The sequence below is a fragment of the Emydura macquarii genome, unplaced genomic scaffold (genome assembly GCF_026122565.2).
Source record: "Emydura macquarii macquarii isolate MOO-44397 ecotype Brisbane River unplaced genomic scaffold, CSIRO-AGI_Emac_v2 contig_2988, whole genome shotgun sequence".
Classification (NCBI taxonomy): domain Eukaryota; kingdom Metazoa; phylum Chordata; order Testudines; family Chelidae; genus Emydura; species Emydura macquarii.
Window position 1 is genome coordinate 930,120 of NW_027133125.1, and position 20,041 is coordinate 950,160.

A 20,041-nucleotide genomic window follows, 5' to 3' on the forward strand; every position below is an offset into this window, starting at 1 on the left:
CATTAAGAGGTAACTCAGAGAGAGTGAGCCCACTACGCCACAGGGAAGCTAGAGAGGCTGTGACTCATTGACACACCAGGATGCTCAGAGCACACAGGTCCAGTGTAGGGGGAGCCAAACACAGCAGTCTGGAGGGTGTCTTAGCACTACTAAGTTAGTGCATGACAGTAGAGCAAACTATGGCATCAGTTTTAAAGCAGAACTCCCAAGACTACACGATGGCCCAGATTCTTAGAGGTTCATGGGCATTCCTCTGCTGAGCACTGCTATGCCTAGTCCCCAGGCGCTTTGCAAACCGGTGGAGTCACCCAGGCTCCCCCTCCAGGGCATGGGAAGAGTTATGTGCCCAAGGAAGAGACGTTCAGAAGCCAGCCAGCTGTGCCAACAGCTGCCTAAGCTAGCGAGGAGCATCACGCCAAGGAGGGTGGGTTACATCTAGAGGTGGCTGGGAGGTTTCTGCTGGAGCAGAAATGTTCTTTTTGCAAAATCAAAATTTTCCAGGAGCAAATTTCAAATGTTGCTTGGAAATTTTGTTTTCCCCCCCATCAGACTGATGGCTCAGCCCCAAACCCATGCCTGGAATGCTTGTGCCAATTTCACGTGCCACCCTGGAGTAAAAAGTGATATTGACAAGAACCTTCCAGGCAGGCCAAAAACATTCTTACTTCTGTACTCTCAAAAAAGGATGTTTTTTTTTTCCCCCTGGAAATCCCGTCCTGTGTCAAATTCCAGGTTTGGGACATTTTTCAAAATTATAGAATTTTTCAGAAGAGATTTCCTTTTTCTGGAAAGCTCGGCTTACATCCACTCAGAGGTGTAATTACTGTGCTCAGTGGTAAGTGACCTGACTGGGTCTATTTTTGTGCTGAGAGTCAAACACACGTTTAATTACTTTGCTGGGTTAGGACCTTAAACTGTGAGTTCTTCAAGGCCAGGATTTTGGCTTTAAATAGCATTTGTCTTTAAAGGACTGTGCATACCTATAGCACTGCATAACTCGTGAAGAAAAGAAAAAAGAAACCTACAAATTAAAGAGAACTTTTTAAAAAAAATCCTTTTTATCTTGATTCTAATGACTAGGATGGATCACACGTAGCTCTTTTGAATTTGGAAAGGCCTACAGATGATCAGAAGAGCAGTGAAAGCAGCAAAGAAGAACACATGAAAGTGTCATAAGGACAGAATCTGAATGTGGGTAAAAACAATGGGCCCGATTCTGTTCTCATTTATGCTATTGAAAATCTGGAGTCACTCCAGTGCAGCATTTAAATTACACTGGGGTAAAAAAGGTGCAAGTGATAGTAGAATTTGGCCCAACGGGTGGCTCTTGTTCTTAATTAGTGCACTTGAGCATTATCTATTTAGCACAGTGAGAGATCCAACCAACGTCTGCAGGATAATGTGACACTGTGAGAAAATTTAAGAGGAAAAGCAAAGAAAATAATAAGGGGTTGGGTAAATAAATTAAAAGGCTATTGGTGACATTTCTGTGAACCTGAAAGGTATATTTTACTTGCATTCATTTTATGAAACAATTACTCTAATTTCAACACTGGAATGCTATAATGGGGATCTATGATTTTAACTTGACACAACCCTTAATTTTGTATTATTTTTATGAAGCTAGTAATTTAAATGAGTATCGTTTAATTTTAAGGGAAATGAGTGAAATAAAGGAGAACTGGGAAGTTATGGTATAGTACAGGCAAGTTTATTTCATTCTAATCAAGGCAGTATTTTTAAGTGTTTTTATTACACGACACTGTTCTTCAAAAGTCGCTCCGAGGTCAGTTTTCTAAAAGCCTGTGAAATCCTCCAACTGGCAGCTTGCTGGGAAGCGTAGCTCAGCTAACTAATCCTGCCTTAGCCTTGATTCATCTAGAGATGATTACAAGGAGCCATGCAGGCTGATCAGCTGTAATGTGCACAGCTTCCTCTCTGTCTGAAGGAAGCTCTCATCCCCATAGTACCTGGGTACCTTCCTCCCTTCCAGCCCCTGGATTTCAAGTTACTGGAAAATGAAAATCATGATTTGTGCAACCGTCAAACTTACTTACATTGCGCTGAGCACTGTACAACCTTGGTGCAAGAGACAGCACTCGCCCTGCAGAGTCATGGTTTGCTTAAACAAGATAAAGCCTGTCTGGGGAAACAGAAGTAGCGACATGGCCAGCACCGCATAGCAGGTTAGTAATAGAGCTGGGCCTAGAACCCAGGGATCCTGAGTGACAGGCCAGTGCCCTAGGACGACGTTGCTGCTCTAAAACCTATTTCATTGAATCCCAACAGGATTACTGTGTGGGAAGCAGCAGTTGATGCCCCACTGAGTGCCTCAATTTCTTTGTGTCATCTGCGCTGGTTTCCTATGCAGCGTGCGCTGCGAATCTCAAGAGGTTTGTACGCGGCAGGGTTGAGCCTGAATGAAATATTTATTGAAGCTGTTTTCAAAAAAAAAAAGAATGTGCCTGAAAGCTGAAGAGAGGAGCGGTGTGACTGTCAGAAAGGCAAAGGTCTTGAACACATTCGAATTGCGTTGGGCGCGATGCTTGGCTAGAATCTCACTGATGTGTGCTGTCATCGGGCTGACAAGTCAGCAGGGAAGAAGCTATGAACCCCTGAACTGAATGGGCCCCCTGTAGCCCACTCTATACACGTATGTTCAATGAGCTTATTTGGGTGTGCAAATGCTAACAATACGTTGGGTCACAGTGGAAAGGGGGAGGGGCAATGGTTCAAACATTGTAGGGGGTTAAAATGATTTTTAAAGCCGGGAGGGTAAATTAGAAAAGATGGATGGGCGGGTGGGTGGGTCAGACATGAGTTGCATCCCTCCCTCCATGTCTGCAAGGAGCCACACCCTCCTGTGACACGAACACAGGCAGGGGTTTGCGTGTGCATTTCTGAAGGTGCACCGTGCGTGTCATGGTGCAAAGACAGGCTGCGGGAGTGTTAGGCTGCCCTCTAGGTTCCGGATATCTGCTTCGTGGCATTTTGCAGAGGCTACCGCACAGACAGGAGCTGTATACATTACAAACATGCAATACTCTTTTAAAGCAGAGTTCTCTTTTAGTGCTTGGATTGTACTGTGCTGCGTTTAGCACCTTCATTGTAAGAAACAGACGATGGGCTAACAGACACTTAATAGAGAAGCAGAAACATGAATAAAAATGCAAGAGCGTAATCAGTTTGTACAATGTGCTAAAGTAACCTTCCCTCCTTCCCCCAAATGTCGTTGTTTTTCATCCTCTTTAAAAAAAAAAAAATGTAAATTTTCTTCTCCATCTGCCTGATAGATCCGTTGGATAAGATCAGTTTTTAAATTTGAGAACTAACAGAAGGTCAGCTGTCAAGATGGTTATCCAGTACTGAGGTATGAAATTCACTGAGCCAGAAATAATTCTGCACTATTACAGTGTCTGAAACAGACCTGAATTCTATACATCAGTTAAATACCATGAAGACTGAGCACACAGGGGGCGAATCCACTTCTCAGTTTACCCTGTTTCACAGTGGAGTGGTGACATTGTACGTGTATGATTCACGTTGCCCCTTCAGCTTTCATGTGTACAGTTTTGCAACACTATATGGCTGTTTTTCAGTGCTGACCTGTCATCATTTGACAAACATTATCCTCGCCCAAAATCTAACGCCTTTGATGCAGTGACCTGAAGGGTGGTGCATCTGTGGATCCCAGTTCGCAGCAGAGAGGGAGGATGGTGCAGCAGTTCAGGTACTCTCTTTGGACTCGGGGGAAATGGCTTTGATTCCTTTTTTTGCCATGGACTTCTTGGGTCAGCTGGAGAAGTCACCTAATTTTTCTGTGCCTTGATTTTTTCACCTGGACAATGGACAAGAGAGTATTTCTGGCCTTGAGTGGGTTTTATGAAGAAACTCTGCAGAGGAGATTACAGATGACATTAACTAATTAGTCTTTTGTAACACCCTTTAGATGTTAGGAAATCATCCCTGTTATCCTGGTGGAGAAACTGAGGCACAGAGAAGAGCTGTGACTTAACCAAGACCACAATAGACATCAGTGTTGGACCCATGCTGCGGGAACTTTTGTCTCGCAGACCAGTCCTGAAATCACTCTTTTCTTCTCAAGGTCATCACTGTATCCAGTAGACTGATGGATGATTAATTATTTAAGCACTGATACTGCCCTATAGTGTCGATTCTCAGGGGACAGGAGTATTGGGAAGATGTATTGGCTGAAAAAAGAGTTTGGGAGGGTCTTTGTTTCCATCTAAATTCATGGGTATCCATGTTGCTTTTTAAAATGAAAAGCATGGACACCAGGAGATGATGCCAACACCCTGGGCATGATCCTGCACCAATTGATTGAGTGAGAGAGAGAGGTCAGGTAATTAAGAGATTTTGGCAGATGAGAGGTTAAAAGACTCAAAGAACAGGCAGACAGGACTTGCTGCAGAGGACAGAGGGAACAGGCAGGGAAGAATGTAGATCAGTGCTAGGTGGGAAGATTGATAATAATACATTTAAAAAGACACAGATGCTGTTGGTCTAACACTGCTCCTAGAGCGTGTCTGAGAAGGGTTAATCCCTTTCTTCCTTGCTCTCTGTCTGTTTGGGGGCCTGGGTCAGAACCTGCTAATTAGCAAAGCAGAAAATTGCAGGTATTTACCAGCATCATAGATGAAAATATAAGGGGTGATAATTGAGGTCTAATTATCATTAACTGGCCGCCAGGTGTTGTCAGCCACATAAAGGAGAGAGGCAGTTGAGTCTTGGAGAGTGGTTTTGGGGGGGTTAGCACTTTGTGATGAGGTGGAAGGCCTAGCTGAGTCAGTGCTGGGTTTGGCTTATAGTCTTTTGTTTATTAGCCAGGGCCAGGACCAGTGATACAAAGGGACTGTGGTTTGCTTGTGGGCTATTAACCTCCATTACTGCATGCACATGCACCTTCCTTGGCTGTGTATTTTTCTTTGGGCGAATAAATCCTCCTGATTAGCCCCATTTGAACCTATTCTGTTTGCTTTCCTCTCCTTCATCTGACTGTTGTGCATGTAGAGTAGGGGTATCAGCCTCTCTGGTTTTCAACTTAGAGCATCACTTGTGTGTCCCCCCTTCCTCATCCCCCACCTATCCCCCGTGAGGATTCTGTATTGTAGCCCTGGATGAGAATTACTGGGGGAGAATCCCATGGGAGCCTGTCCCTCTGCTTCTGCTTCTGCTTCTCTCAGTGAGGCTCATGATAGACAATCCCAGGCAGTGTTTCCCCAGAAGTTCTACCACTGTCTTCTGGAACAAGGAGAAGGGTTCAAGCTATTAAAAAAACCCTTCCTCTACAGCTGTAGCACCATAAAATCAGTAGTTAAGGAAGAGTGAGGAGAAATAATCTGGTGGTTGGGGCCTGTAGCCTACAGTTTGGGAGACCCAAGTTCAATTCCTTGCTATGCCACAGACTTTCTTGGTCTAGTCCCTGACGGTAAGCCTACATAGGGATGAAAGGGCCCTCGCTGGCCCAGATCAACTGAGCAAAGCTCAGGCTGTGGTGCTAAAAATTGCTGTGTAGACTTTCAGAGTCAGGCTGCAGCCCAAGTTCTGGGACCTTCCACCCTCACAGGCTCCCAGAGCTTGGCCTTCAGTCCAAGCCTAAACATCTACACAGCAATTTTTCAGCCCTGCAGCCTAAGCCTTGTAAGACCAAGTCAACTGACCCAGGCCAGTTGCAGGCTATTTCTCTCTGTTGACGTTGCCTGAGTCTCTGATTTGCAAAATGGTGATAATTCCCCACTTCAGAGGGGTGTTTAGGACAAATTACATGAAAGGAGTGTGGGATACTCAGATAGCATGAGAATGAGGGCTATAGAAATACCAAACATAGGATAGACCCCATCTTCCGCTGAAAGAAAAGGCCTTGTTTCCTTATCCTTCCCAAGCCTGAGAACATTGTTCCTCCTCCCTGGTTAGCAAAGTAGGAATGCGGCTCATGGTAGGAACAGCAGGTGAAGCTGCTCTGTACTTCACTGAATGAAAATTTAGGTAGAATCTAGTTTGTTTGTTTTTACAAACTACTTGAAATAATTTGGGGGGGGTGATCAAATTTACAAACAATAGAGGGAGCAGCATTGGTTACACAACCACCTTTCAGTTCACTGGGACCAGTGGTGCAGTGGAGATGGAGTGGCCTGGAGCATAGTTCCAGTACTACTTCAAACGGCTGCCAAAGCAGTGGCTTGAATGCATCACACAGAGGACACCATTTTGCAGAGCACGCTGCTTTGCCTTCACCAGCGTGACCTCACATGCATGATGTGTGCAAGGTCATGCCAGCAGGAGAAGGCCCACACTATTCCATTATCCTTGAGATTTAGGACTACACCACTGGTTAGGATATAACTTGGATAGATTCACACCATAATCCGGATACACAAAACCTAGCTCCTTTTGCATGGATCTGAAATCCAACTTCGGACCCAGATTCAAATGGTGAAGTGTGCACACACATGAAGTATAGTTCCAAAGTTTTGAGTTTACCCTGTAGAACCTGACCTACTTTTCCAAGGACAGTTGCTAGTAAATCCTTAAAAAACTTCTTATTCCATATCCCATTATTATTTGTGATGGTGTAATATTACAAGGTTTGGGTTCAAGTTGTAATGATACCTTTACCTGCAGTATATTATTCAACCACTAGAGATTTCTGTGTTGTAAACAGTTCCAGACAGGGTGTGGTCCATGGTAAATGAAGAGACAAAGTTGGAACTCAAGTTGAGGGGTCTGGGCTGTATTTTTGTGTCAGTAGTTGTTTTTAATAAACACCCCCGATTTAAGAAGGACTCTGATTGTCTTATGCAGGTCAGATAAGCATCCAGATTTTCAAAGGTTTATCTAAGCCTCATGAGTCTAGAAAATTGAGCCAAAGGAATATCCAGTTGGAAATCTATGTTCCTTCTTTGCTAATTGGAGGCATTTATTATCACTTTCATTGTGGTAACTTTCCTTTAAATTACCAAATTATTTGTGGTTCTACTCTCAGACTTGCTGAGAATATTCAAATGGACAATGACCAGAGGCCTTCAGTGGAAATTAGGAACTTACAAAGCAGTGTGCTAATTCTTTGAGGGGTAGCAGAATTCTAAATGAGTGATAAATTAGTATGTCCTTTGGTGATACTACAACAAAGGCAAACAGAATTTGGTTTCCAGATGAATTGTTCTCTGCGTTCCTTGGGCCCAGTTGAATTAGTCTTCTTAGGTTCAGGCACGATAGATACATCAGGGCCACCAGCATCCTTGTAGCACTCTTGCCCTGCGTGGAATCTTTGTATTTCAAACATTGTTTTGGGCTTGAAAAAGAAGCAGCTCGGCAAAAGTCTTCTCTGCTTGGCAACCAGCTCTGGAGTCCCCATTATCTACCAGCTGTTCCTGACTAATCCCCAGCTACAGAAAAAATAAAAAGTTCATTCCGAAAGGGACAATAGGATAAACCCTCTCATTATTAGTTTCCTCTATCCCCCATAATAGAACAACATTTTTCTGTGAGAGATTTTGCATTTTGGTGTCTCAGGAGTCATGTCAATAACTTACTACCACCTCCCATGCAGCATAATGTGACTTTTGCAATTTGCCACCCTAAATGAGATCTCCAGTCTGCACGAGTAACACGGTATTACACAAGCCTTCTAATGACCAGAGAGATTAGTATTTTAAAATTGTTAATCCTGCTGAGTTCAAGTTTATCATAAAACAACTTCTAAAAGTCTTTAGGGCTTCCATTCCAGGCAGCTCATCTGTATTTTTTTCCCCTTGGCCATTTTGAACTACAGTGAAATTTTAACAGGGTCTCTGGAGGGCTGGAAGAGCACACAAAGTTCAGTCACTCCCTGGTGTCCAATTCCAAGATCCCCAGAAGGACGTTGTTAGGTAGACAAAGCAGTCATTCTGAATCCCTAATTGTCCCTGTTTCTCCTTCATATGTCTTCAGGGGAGACTAATCCTTGAAGAGTGATAAATTTCCTTTCATGGAACTTTACTGCAGGGCTTAAGGTTCCTCTTGGAGAGCTGGTTAATTATAAATCATCTGCAGTTTCTGGCAAAACTTAGATCACCTGAGTTGTTTCTTCTAATGAACAATAACTTTGCTTAGTTTTCATCCAACAACAAGCACGAATCATTAAGTCTGAAAGAAAGAACAAACAAATGCGTTCCTAAGCCTAAGCTGTTTCTGTCCATTAATAGGAATAAATTTCATAGCCTTTGCTGGAAGGGAATTAAATTTATTCCTATGTGCATCAGTCTTATCAATGGGATGCATCCTGTTCTACTCAGAGGGAAGCTCCTTCAGATGTGTCTATCATCCATGGGGCCACAGGAAGGACCGCCCTCTCTAGAAGGTGGGTTTCCCTCAGAGAAGAAGCCACAATGAATAGACTGCTGCTTTCTCTGTCTTTCTAATGTGGTGATTTCATTATATTATTTTGGGTTGATAATTTCCAATTCAATGACAAGTGTATTTTGTGGAGTGGATTTTGGTTGTTGTCCTTCGCCTATCTGTGTGCCTGCTTTTCTCAGCCTGACACGGGCCTCAGTCCCATTTCCCACTCCTGGCTCTGATAACCACAGTAGCAGTCACTACAATGCTGAGTGGTAATTTTCTAATTGCTCAAGACAATCCTGCAGCACCTCGACCTGAAAACAAAAAGTATAGTTATGCAGCAAATGAACAAATATCCCAGAGAGGAAAATCCTGCCAGTTTGCTGTGACACAGGAGGGAACACAGATGTAAAGCATGGAAGAAACTCTTGACTTCAGTGAGACAACTGATAGAATAAGGCCCTACTCACATTGAGTAAGGCTGACAGAATCTTAGAGTATAGGTCTCCAAAAGTCTACATTCTCTCTCTTATTAGTCAGCATTGATACCCCCGCAATTTTATTGTGAACCTGGTGATCGGTGATGTTTTTTCTTAAAGCCTTCCTGGGAATACACCAGAATATCAGCTTTTATTTTTAAAAATATTAAAGGTGTAGCCCTCCTGATTGTGGAGAAAAAGCATAAAAACACAGTTCAAAAGCCAGAAGGCAAATTAACTGGACACCTAACACTTTATTTTTCAAACCTCCTGATTTTTGAGGGACTAACTCATGATTTTTGGAAGCTTGGAGTTGACAGTGCTGCTATGTGTATGCACAGCACCTAGCAGAAAGAGGCCCTGATCTCATTCGGGCTCTCTAGGTGTTACCATAACAACCACCATACTAATAACCGATGTAGGAGTACACGTAGCTGGCATACTATAGAAATATGAAGCAAAATATAAAGCTAATTGTTAGATGGATCAATAATCAGTTTATTCTCTTACTTTGATTGTAGCCGAATACTTTATATTGTCTTTGAGAAGGAAGGATGACTGCATTCTCTTCCTCAAACAAATGTATCCAAAATAGTTTCTTATTAACGCTACAAAGGACCTGGGGTCCAATTAGGAAACCACCAGGAACACCTTGTGACACATTGGACCAATCACAAGCAAGTAACCCAGCTCAAAATTTGAAAAAGTTGGGTGAACATTTGCTATGAAAATTGCCCGGCCACCCTAATAATGACAAAAAATCACATGGAATTTTCACAGGGTTTTTGCATATTTTTGTAACTTTGCAAACACTTTGTGAGGATAAATTTTTATTCAGATTCATTTTGACGTGAATACACTTCCCAGTATGAATGGGAAGCATCACAATTCTGACCTCCACGTTGACTTTAAGTCGCATCTGCAACCTTCTAATGCATTTTTAGCAAACATTGAAACACACGCATTAGAAATAGTCTTTCCTAACTGCTTATACGCAGCCTGCAGCCTTCATTTTCTTCTTTCTAACTTTAGCATGTGGATCATTTATTCATCCCTTTTCTCCTTGCTGAGTCTTCAGACACATCCCAGCAGAATCATTTCAGAATGATTAAACTCTGTTTCCAGTGCTACAGTTAGACTTTCACCTTCTTCCGCTCTGCTAAATTATCTGTACCCTTGGAGTTTGTGACTTGAGGCTAGGTTCACCCAAACACTTATGCACAAGAGTACTTTTACTGGTGCAACTAGCCCCATTGAATTAAATGGGACTATTAAAATATCCAGCCTCGATGGAGCTATGCTGATTTACACCTGCTAAGAATCTGGCCCAGTGTGTCCATTTTTAATACCAAATACTACACTACTTCAGTAGAGCAACACCAATATATACTAGTTGAGGATCTGGCCCTTTTGGTTCAATTCAACGCCGCACCATCATGGCAAATCCCAAAGGGACATAGCTTCCTTTCAGAAACATTTGCCCTTTTGCAAGGTTTCCTAGGTCATTTTTGCCACAGTGGCAGAGAAACTCTTGGCCATTTCAGCTACAAAGACAATTGACCAGATTGTCCGCTTCAGTATAAGCGGACATGAACATAGTGACCCTGAGAGGAATTCAGCTCAAACTGGTGAATTCCAAATCAGAGCTACGTTTAGAATCTACACAGTAGGCATCAATAACCAGGGTCATGGGCAGTCTTGCCTAATGGTTTGAGCAAGAGTCTACCCTAACAGAGTTCAATTCAGAAGGAGCAAGGTCCAGAAGCAAAGCCAAGGGTCAGAGCCAGGAGTCAAAAGCTAAAGCCTAAGCCCAAGCGTTGACTGGAATTGCAGTCTGAACACATAATGAAGGCTCAGAGCCAGGCATCAGAAGCCAAAATCAAAGGGTTAACCATTCAGAAGGTGGATCTGAGGATCTGAGCAGAGAGTAAGAAGTCAGGAAGAGGTTGGGGGTTGGGGTTGGGGTTGGAGCAGGAGCAGGAGCAGGAGCAGGTTGGAGCTGGAGCAAGGATACAAATAGCGGAGTCAAGGACAGGACCAAGCACAACTTCGGGGAAGGAAGGCATTAAGCAGCTGCTGAAATACTGCTGCTACGGAACTTAAGCATCTGCATGCTGCCACCTGCCACCAATCAGGTGGGACAATCAACCAGACAGCTTCTATCAGGACCAGCTGCTCACGTCAGGCTGCCCACTGCCTGGCTCTGCTGCAGGCTGACACCTGGAGGTAGGTCTGGGTTAGCCTAATTTCCCTCCCCCACCAATAAAATCCTGACATAGTAACATAGTCCGAGCACCAGCTTTCGGAAGCTAGAATGGTATTGCAACTTTGATTTTACTTTAGGTGTCTGCTGCACACAACAGACAAATTAAAAAAAATGACAGGTCCTTACCTCCAAAGAGCTTTCAGTGTAAATTAAATATAATACAGCAAGGAATGACAGCAAATAGGAAGGAGTCTTGACAAGGATCAGGGTTACAACAACGTGAAATCATGTGAAAAGCTGATTGTTTAAGCATACAGCCCATTAGGAGAGCTACTTGGGAATTGCTTTCTCCCCAACAAAAATTTGACAAAACAAACATTTTTTTGTGTTTTCTTTTTAAAAATCTACATTTTTGTTTGTTTTCGGAGAAAAATATATGAAAAATTATCTTTGGGAGCCAAAAACTGTTGTCTGTCAGGCACATTTTTTTGGTTTAAGTAAAAATGTTTACCTAGCCAACTGAAATGTTTAGTTTTCAGTGGCCAGTTACCTCTGTCATGAATCTCCTCAGGAATGCTCTCGGCGGAGGTAGCTGTCAGATTTGGAGTGCTTTCCGCTAACAGCTTAGCTGAGAGAGGAGAAGATAGTTATTCCTTTTAGAGGCATAATATATCTTTATCTTTTACAGGGTGTCCGGTTCAAGAATGGTGGGTGCATTAGAAATGCACCATGTATGTGTTAAAATGATCAGTTCAACCTTTTACATGTATAAATGCTAACATAATTACTTAGGTTCTTTGTGCATAGGAGAGGCAGAATCTCCTAAAAGTAGTACCAGCCTGAAGCCTCTAAACTTTATTTCCACAGGCTTTTGTTGGTCTGAATTTACTCACCATTTGTTGTACATCTTCTTTGTTCAAAAATTAAAATTGGTTGTAATTTATTGGCTACTCTCCCTCTTTCTAGATTTTCTTCATCTTGGGAAGCCCTATGATATAGATGACCTTCAGTTTTCAGAATTTTTAAGGCAAACTATTGCTCTTTCATTTCCTTCTCCTATATCGTATCTTTCAAAATTATAGCTCACCTTATTAAAGTGAGCTAGTTAAAAGATCATCCTGACTTCTTTTCTGGATGTAAATCCCCCAAGACCAAAAGGAAGATCCACAGTTCTGGAGTATGTAGTGCTCCTGTTATCTATCTACATCCATCCATCTACAGACTGCCTTTCATCGTGAAGAATCCCAAAGAACTTTCCAAATTTCACCTTCTTTCTCTAATGTGTATTTGTGTATGAGTGGATCATACATACACACAATATAGAGACTGTATCATGTGATAATGTAGGTATATTTTTATAGATATAGCTGTATATCAAGAGGTACACACTACACCCACATTACTTCTCTTGCTACCACTACTAGAAAATTCAGCCATTTCCTGCATGGCTCAAAGAAGCTTATTGTCACAGCTCAGCCACCCTATCTGCAGTTTAGAACAGGTAAGAATAAACACAGTGATATATTATCCACCTGAAACGTCAAGGTATGGGTAGGTGGAAAGAATGTAATTGTCCAAAATAGCTCAGAGCAGCCTGGCTAGCGTTTGGTTCACAGTATGAATTATATACACCCTCTTCAGCAGAGATAGATTGGCTCCAGTATAGTGTGTTTAAAACACGACTAGGGAATGACTTTAATATTCATCTGCTAGGGTCAGATCCTGCTCGAGCTGACGTCAATGTTAAGACTTTTAGGCTTTGTCTGCACATATGGTGGCCTGTTGAGTACAGGCACTACACATGCAGCTAGACGGAGCAGTGAAGGGCTCTGGCAGCAAAGAAAGTCTCCAGCAGCTCCTCACTGCCACAGCCTTTCCCCACTGCCAAAGCTTTTCCCCATTGCCTCACCCCTGCCAGAGTCTTTCCCTGCTGGAGCCTTCCCTGTGGCGGGGAAAGACCCGGCAATGGGGTGCTACATTGCTAAAATCAGGAGTGTAGACTTGGGGAGCACCACTTAGGCATGTAGGCTATATACCCTAGGGTTTCAAGCATCTAGGGCACTCTATAAATTTCACCATTTGCGCTGCTATTTATACCTGTGCTATGTTACCTGATTTGCCCGTTACCTTGGGGTATGCTCATTTATTAGGGCTACCTTCCTGGAAGGGGAGGGGTGTGATTCTATTAATGTACTGCTTGTGTTACTTGTGTGCTTATATGGCTACAAGTCCCCTCTCCATGGAGCTATCCTGCAGGAGCTAAGGTTTTCAGGGCTGGGTTCCTCCAGCCCCACATTCAAATAAACCCCCCACAGATACACACACACATTCCGATTAACTGAGTGCATCTGAGCGGACCGGGGCTATCAGCACTCTCAGCTGATCCCTTATGTGTCCCTGAATTCAGCAGGCTGGGTGACATAGCACTTTCAGCGGCCACCCTTTTATGCCCCTTTGCCCTGCACCAGAATAGAGCACGTTCTTGAGCAGACTGGGTCCAAACAGCACTTTTCAGCTGCCCCCCCTTATACGCCCCTGGACTCCGTAGACTAGGCAGAGCAGCACTTCTCAGCTGCCTCCCCCCTCACTCTACAATCATTCTAGCACTAACCCCCTTGATGAGCAAACCCCATAGGATTTTTGGGCACTCCAGGGACCTTTGGTTTAGGTAGAAGGAGCATTGCTGCAGAGCAAGACAGGGAAGCCAAGAACACAAAGGAGTAAATGCAGTTTGGAGAGCGAGGGAGGGAGGGAGGCAACCAGCTTGATTATAACAGTTATGTTATTGCCAGGTATATAAAACTTATGATACTAACAGTGATACTATGTAAGGAGAGAGAAACAACCAAACGCTTACAATACTACACAATTACACTGCTTAAAATTATAGGAGGCTTTACTCCAGCTCAAGGGGTTGCGGCCTAAACTTTCGGAGTAGGAGGATCTTCTGGTGTCATGGAGTTCCAATGTCATGGTGTGGTGACAACCGTCCATCAAGTGCTAAGTGTCACACATCTGTGATACAATATATACATATGTTGGCTCATAGATCGTCCAGTATGGAAGTGCCATACTCCTAACCCTGATTCAGAATGACCACAATAGTGTGTGAATTGTCCTCATTAGAAGACATCTGTCCAGGTACAATCACCCATTGGCCAAACACGTAATTATCTCAGAGAATCCTCATCCTGAACAATGTAGAAGCAATGTCATCTGGGATTTGCCACAGGTTATCCCATAGCTGTTCTACATTATTGTAGGGCATGACAGTGAAACAATAGAAAGTAATTCAGATTAGTGTAGTCAAGGTAACACAATGCTTTTAAATGGTCCCTGCTGTGCTTCTCAGAGTCAGAATAAAGAAACAACACTTGCTTGACTGACTGGGACCTCAAAACCATTCTCACACTCCTTCGATATCATGTTTCAACACTAAGAACTGTGACACATAAGCTTAAATTGCTTATGAAAGCTTCTTAAATCTCTTTTGTTGGTATCTGCAGCAAGGTACCACATTACTCCCCCTTCCAGAAAGCTACAGCACTAGCTTTATTATTAATAATAAGACTTCTATCAACAGTGAGCTAGGTCAACAGTTTTCACTGCTGGCAAAACTAGTGAAAAATCATGGTTAATGTGAAGAAAAAAAAGATACTTTTTTAGTTTTTCTGATTCCTCCCCCCGCCCCCCCTTTTGGATGATATATCTCTTTCCTCTATCATGTTTCCTGGGGAAAATTCCACATATGTCACCTTTCTGAAGTCAAAATATCACTGTGAAAGTTGACTGGTAAAATTTGACCATGGCCCTAATTTAACAAAATGGTGGTAGCGGTTGATGTAGGACATGCAAAGTTCTGCCACTGAGCTGATTCGTGCATTTCCTTGGACACACATGGCAAATTTACGCTTTCCATGGAAAAAATCATAAAGGCATATGGATATTTTCACTCAGCTTTACTCCTACTGTCTGTCAGAGTGTAAATAGTGGAAACATTGGGCTGGTTCCTGGGTGGTCTGTTTGAGGAATGCCCAGCACACGTGTGCACAGGTGACTTTAAGCTGACATTGTGAACTGCCAGTTCTGGGTCCAGTCCCCAAGTGCAAGTTAGAGTATATTGGATGTTGCTCTAACTTGTGGCAGATTGCCCTGAGAAGCCCTATGTCAGTTGAGTGTGACAGAGACATAGGGAAGGCCTGACTATGTTCCTTTTTTCAATCCACAGGCCCCTACACCAAACTCAATAGAAGTTGCATATGTATGGCTGTAATGGCTTTTTCCTGAGGAGACTGCTTTATGGCACGTTTGAACTACCTGACCAGCAAAAAGCTGCCCTAACACACTGGAGGATCTGGACTGTTATATTTATAATAGGGCCTTTTATCTGAGGACCTAAAGACATTTCACATATACTAATCAATTAAGCCTCACCACACTTCAGCAAGGTAAGTAAAAAAAGTCTAGGCCAAATTTCCAATGTCAGACAAGATTTTCCTTTTTCCTTGCTCAAAAAGGTGACAGGTTTAGGTTTATCTGAATGGACCCAAACCAAAAGTCAGGAAAAAGAAACAACTTTTTCTGCTGTAATTGCCTTAGATATTTTCCATATTTTTCTTTTCCTGTCCATATGGCATGCATATGTAGATTTTTTTAATATATAAATATATATATATAGTTTAAATCTAAAAACCTTTAGCTTCTTAACTTTGTTTCTGTTTCTCTCCTTTATGATCTGTGCTTCAACCAAATTTGCTTATAGAGTGTAAGTGGCATACATGGCGGAAAAAGAGGAAAACTTATCTCTAAAAGCCTTCTGTGGTATTAAAGTATTTGTCTTCTTCTAACACAGCAATGCCCCAAATGTGTTTTTAATAGTCATGGAAAAATACTGTTTAACATTACACATCATGACACATAACAATTTACTTTGGGGGAATGGTTGAAAGGAATAAAAAAACCTCTAGTCTAGCAATTTAAAGTCTTAAAGGATGAAAATCAAATGCTGTATTTAAACCTGATCCATTTTAAATGTTGGTGCTGTGCTTGATGTCAATTCCAAGTGAAATGTTAGTGGGTCAGTGGACTTTCCTTGAAAACAGACCATAAGGCTTTTTCAAGTCGCTCAGATTGTTTGTGGAGAAACTCATGTTTGAAGTAATGATGTTGTTATTTAAGCTACAGTGGCTAGAATCATTCACATGACCAGCAATGTTAAATGTAATGACCCTTAGCCAATTCATCTTTATTTTCCTGGTCACTTCTTTGCAGACGGAAGAGGTTATGTTTGAGAAGGTCTGCTTTTCTGTGTGCCCTAAAGCCAATGGCAAAGTGTAAAACAATATAAAATATCATTTGGATGCCTGTAGCAGGGTGCTGTGGCCTTCCTCAGAGCCTGGGCCTGAGGAAGGGCCGCGACGCCCCTGCTGGACGGATCAGGGCACTGCAGGCCGCAGACCTTGGGAGCAGAGGGGCGGGGCCAGGACAGGAAGGGGAAGTATAAAAGGCTGGCCTAGCAGCTCAGTCAGAGGGAAGCTGCTGTGAGAGAAGGATGCTTCTTCCCCAAGGCTGTGGTCAGAGCCTGACCCAGGCCCTGCAACTGGGCAGTGTGAGCCTTCCACTGACCAGAGCCTCAAGGTCTGCCAGAGCTGCTGGGCCCTAGCGACCGGGAAGAGCTACCGGAGACCGCTGACTGGGAGGGACCACCCCCGAGGCCAGCCACGACCTGGAGGAGCCGCCTGGGACCTGTCGGAGCTGACTGAGCCCTGCGTGCTGGAGGACCCACCGGGACCCTGTGACCTGGAGGAGCTGCCATCCATTGATGGCCCCAAGGAGTTCCCGGACCTGCTGATGGTGAGGGACTGGTGGGACTCCCTCTAGCCATCTACCCCGGCGACTTGGAGGAAGACCCCTGGTTCCAGGTACCTGGGTTCAGGGTGGGAGGAAGTTGCCCAGGGGCAGCCGACTACAGTCTGTCTGAGCTTGTGCTCATGCCCATGTCAGCGTGTTACAGCGTGAGCCGTGCTGACCTAGTGGCAGAGCCCCTCGCCACTGGTAGGGCCTTGGGCTGGAATGCAGTGGAGTTGGGTGGGCCTGCATCCTCCTCCCTGCTTCCCTAACCACCCTGGGAATGCTTGTCTCCTCTGGGTCTTCAGCTGCAGAGGATACCAAGTGTTGCGTCTACAGACTCCTTGCCAGCTCTGCCCTGCCTGTGAGGGGGCTGGGAGCTACAGACTCATGTGAACCTGCTAACTTTCCACCTGTACTACTTGTAACCTGGGAAGTGGGTGGGCTTGTGCTGCTAAAGGCCCCTCCCCCAGCCTAAGGGGAGGAGTCACTGAGCATGGGATACAACTGGTTACAGGGGACAACTAATGGGGAGCAGGGAAAACAGGAAGAGGTGTGGGGGTCACAGGTTTAAACAAAGGGAACCTGAAAGGGACACCGAGCAGGGAACCCTGGACAGCGCACACTGCCCCCAGAAGGTGTCAAGGGAGCCAGCGGATGCTGCCCAGAGGAACTTTGCCCGGATGCGCTGTGGCCTTCCTCAGACCCTGGGCCCGAGTAAGGGCCGCCATGCCCCTCCTGGATGGAATCACCAGCTTACAATGCCTGTTTGCTATGCTTATTATTAGATGGTGTAGTGATTGGGACACTAGTCTAGGTTTCGGGACACCTGGTTCAATTCTGTCTTGCCAACCTCTTCCTCTTTGACTTTGGTCAAATCACTTAACATCTGTGTCTCACGTTCCCATATGTAAAATGAAGTGCATTTCTCTATCTCACATGGATGTTGTCAGGATAAATACATTAAAGATTGTGAAATGCTTTGAGAGCTACTGATGTAAAGCACTACAAGCTCAAGACAAGATCTAACTGTTGAATAAGACAAACAAGTGGGCCAGGGTTGAATAGACAGTATAACAAATATGCATAAGAGGATATGCATAATTCTTAGCCAGTCAGCAGCAATAATCACGATTCCAAGAGTTCTATCTAATAAAAGTGGCATCAATATATATGCAGACCATCGGCATATATAAAGAGTGGCATCGACTTACATGTAGAGATAGATTATATTCATAAGTAGCTCTGTCACAGTTCCGTTTCACAACTTTTAAGATTTCGAAAAAAATTTATTCCACTTTGGAACAAAAATAAAACCTTCTGAGTTTTTTTAAAGCTGGAATTGTGGCTCATTATCTATTTATGGGGAAAAAATGGAGTTTTTCAATTTGAGAGAGGTTTTTTTAGTTCAGAGCCCTGACTGCCAGGTTGTAGGATGTGAAACATTCTCTCTCTGGTGACCAGAGATCCCTAAACCCAAAAAACCTTCCCAATGAAAATGTTGTGAAAATGAATACATTTCTGTGAAATGTTTGGACTTTGATGAAATTGCATTCTTCTCCTTTCTTTTCATGAATACATTGAGTGGTTCAATGGAGGTGGAGACAGAAATTGTCTTTCTATAATTGTATTGCCAGATGTGGATTTTTTGGGGGGAATATCCATCCTCAGACTGGGTCTTCATTGCCTATTCCCCTCGCTAAGGCCTTTCACATTTTCAGGTGCACACCTCAGAAGAGCAGAATTTTCCCAGGGGTTGCCTATCCTAATATAGAGCATAAAATATTGGGGGTGCATTGTATTTTGAGTAAAGCTTTTATTTCCACCCTTATGCTGCAATCACCCTACTCTCTGCTGTGGCTCAGGAGGACAGATCTGGGAATTGGGAAAAAGCTGACTGTTCCAAGGAAGGCAGAGCTGGAAAGGAGCACAGTGAAATGGAGTGAATGGGTAGAGGATGGGGAATATGTCTTTTGTAAGAGGGAGATGAGGTGTGTGGGGAGGAATCTTAGTAGTTTCATTAACAAGGAGCTATTCTTGCAGTTGAAGGTAATATAGAACATTGTGGGTTATGGAAGGGATCAGGAAAAAACTGTCATGGTGACTATGAATGCAGAAATATTTTAAAATCTCAAATGCCTCCCCCCCAATTTTTTTCAGTCAGCTCACAACTAATAGGAGGAAAGTCAGACTTTTGTTTCCTGCTCAATGTGTCACGTTGTTTTGTGATCTGGGAAAGGACACTTGCAAATGAATATTTAATTGAAGTTGGTAAAGCTAAGCATGGACTGTAGGGTTTTGACTGTTCAGCAAGCAGTTTACAGTTTGTCCTGTCAGCCATGTTATCGTCAGGTTCATAACACGGTGTTTTGATAGCAAAATAGAGAGCTCCTTCTCATACTCCCACCATGTGTGTATTGATGTTACTCCCCTGGACTTCAGTGGAGTTATTTCAGATTTACCCATGTGAACCACAGATCAAAACCACGCTCAGAGTGGGGATTGTTAAAATGTTTCCCAGGTACAGTATGAATGCTCCTCGTCTACTGCCTACTGTAATGGTTTGTTGTGATTCTAGTGTCTGCCAAAGTAAATGACACTTTCCCTACTGCCTCCCATGTGTATGCAGTTCTTTTACCACAGCAGCATGTCAATTACCACGAGCATTTGACATGTATCGTCACAAACCCAGCCAGCAGTGGGTGTTTTTAGTGTCTGCACACAAAATACTGCTCCACACTGGGATGTATCAGTGGTCTCCTCACACTCTCTATACTCCTGAAAGGGTTGATTGTATCTCACAGACAGTGCTTTGCAGTGGGGTCGCCACAGAGAGCCTGGACACATAATCGGTTTGATAAATGCCATGATTGTTTCTTAATTAATTATTTGGCAAGTAAAGTTGTTGTTCCAGGATTTGCCCAGCTCTAACAAATATATTGAAGTGACGAAGGTGACATTCGTATCTGGATGGATGGTTATACACTGTTGGAAGGTACTGGAGGCAGATACACTCAGTGCCAGGGACCATGGGTGGTCAGGCCCAGTGGTTAGAGCAGGAGTCAGGCCTAGTGGTTAAAGCAGGAGTCAGTAGACTGGAACTGGAGCCCAGGGACAAAGCTGGAGTTGGACCCTACACATCAGAGCCAAGGATCAGAGCTGAAGTAAG